Consider the following 1,864-nt stretch of genomic DNA (forward strand, 5'->3'; position numbering starts at 1 on the left):
AGGCACTCGCAGCAAGGCTTGATGCAGTGTCACAACCTTTGCTACCTGCTGGTTTTCCTTAGCTACCTGCAGCTTGCCAGAGAGAACCCAGGCTTCTTGACAGCAGCCCCTCAAGGCCAGGCTCTCCAGGTTCAGGGGCTGCACAGACTGTACTTGCAGGACCCTTGACCCCTGCACCCGGCCAACGTCCTCAAAATGATACCGCGCAGCCGCTTCTCCCTGCACGTGGGCCTGCAGTTCCAGAAGTTCTACGATCAGGCTTTTGTCGGTTCTGGGATGGCAGAAAACTTCCTGGTTGTCCGGGACCAGTCGGAGGTCGCTTCTTCCCCTTTTTAAAATACTGGAAGGTCAGCATGCACCTGACTTCGCAATCTGCAGCAACATCCCGGCAGTCATCTGCATCTATGAAGGCCTCTGCTTTCAATCTGCTCACTGAAGGCCTCTGCTTTCAATCTGCTCACTATGCTGACAAGCTACCGAAGCAAACGATGGAAGCAGATGGAAGGCACAGGACATAGCTCGGTGGGGAGTGTTATGGTTTTTTTTCCCCCAGAACCAGGGATTGAACTCAGGTCCTTGTGCTTGCCAGGGAAACACTTATTCTACTGAGCCATCTCCCCAGCCTGGGGGGTGTTCTTGATAATAAAAAGTCTCACTTTTATCCAGGCTTCTCAGCAAGTTGCACCTAGCCTGCCCCGTTAATGTTTGTTGAATGGATGCTGTATAAAAGACAGGAAGTTATTTGCAAGGCCCACAGCAGAACAGGGGACATGAACTCCTGGGCTCAAATGATCCTCCTGCCTCAGCCTTCCAAGTAGCTGGGATATCCATAGGTCCCAACGAGCATACTGGGTTACTATAGACACTCTGAACTTTCCTCAGTCCCTTGAGTCAACTTCTTTCAGGCCTCTGGGCATTTGCGTGTGCTATACCTCCTGCCTGAAACATTCCTTCCACTTCATTGACTAGCACAGGCTCATGTCTCCAGAAAACTTTTTCTGTGCTGCCTCATGCATGCTAGGCAAGTGCTACACTACTGAGCTATTTCCCCAGCCCTCCAGAAAACATTTCCTGGGTTAACTGCTTCCCCTGTGGGCTCTGTGGCTCTTATAGGCACCTCACTATACTGTAACACTAAGCGCCAGGAAGGCAGAAGACATGTCTATCTTTCACCTTCAGCTTCCCCGAAGAACTAGATTAGGCTTTCAATTATAGGTGATCTGTTTCTTCTAACAGCTTTTAGTATTCAGTTCTGCTCAATTTCTGGGATCTTGATTACTATGTGTTTGGGTGTACATTTGTTTTGATTATGGCTACCTGGAGTTCCATATGGCCTCGCTTATGTGTATGTGAGATTCTTTTCCAAGGCTTGGGAAATTTTCTGCTAGTACTTCTGTAAACACTGTGTCATTTGTGTTAACTCCAGCTGTTTCACTGATACCTATTAGTCTTACATGATTTTATTTGCAACACCTTGCAGCTGTTGTATTGTTATTTCCTGGTTCCTTGTTATTTTTAAGAGATCCTTCCCTTGTTGCTCACTAGCTGCAATGCTGTCTTCAAGGTCTGAAATTCTACTTTCAGATACATTCAAGCAGTTTGGCCAGATTTTGATGGAACTCCTAATGCCCTGGATATCTGTTGGAGGTCTGTATCATGCATGCTAGTTCTTTCCTGTATTGTTCACTCAGTGCTTCCATCATTTTCCTATTCTCCTCTATTTTTAATCTATGTCTTCTGTAATTTTATTGAATAATTGTTTCATGATTGTTGTCATTTCCTTTGTTACCTGAGAGATTATTTCTGATCTGATATCCTCCATAGCCTGATAGAGTTATTTCTTTACTTCAGTTGCTGTCATCTG

General features: G+C 46.0%; 1 pseudogene; it reads right to left on the bottom strand.

Annotated features, from left to right (window-relative positions):
- Positions 1-6: 6 nt before the first annotated feature.
- LOC105741372 lies at positions 7-340 on the bottom strand (annotated as a pseudogene).
- Positions 341-1,864: the final 1,524 nt, after the last annotated feature.

Source organism: Octodon degus, unplaced genomic scaffold (genome assembly GCF_000260255.1).
Source record: "Octodon degus isolate 3935 unplaced genomic scaffold, OctDeg1.0 scaffold01682, whole genome shotgun sequence".
In the NCBI taxonomy this organism is placed as follows: Eukaryota; Metazoa; Chordata; class Mammalia; order Rodentia; family Octodontidae; genus Octodon; species Octodon degus.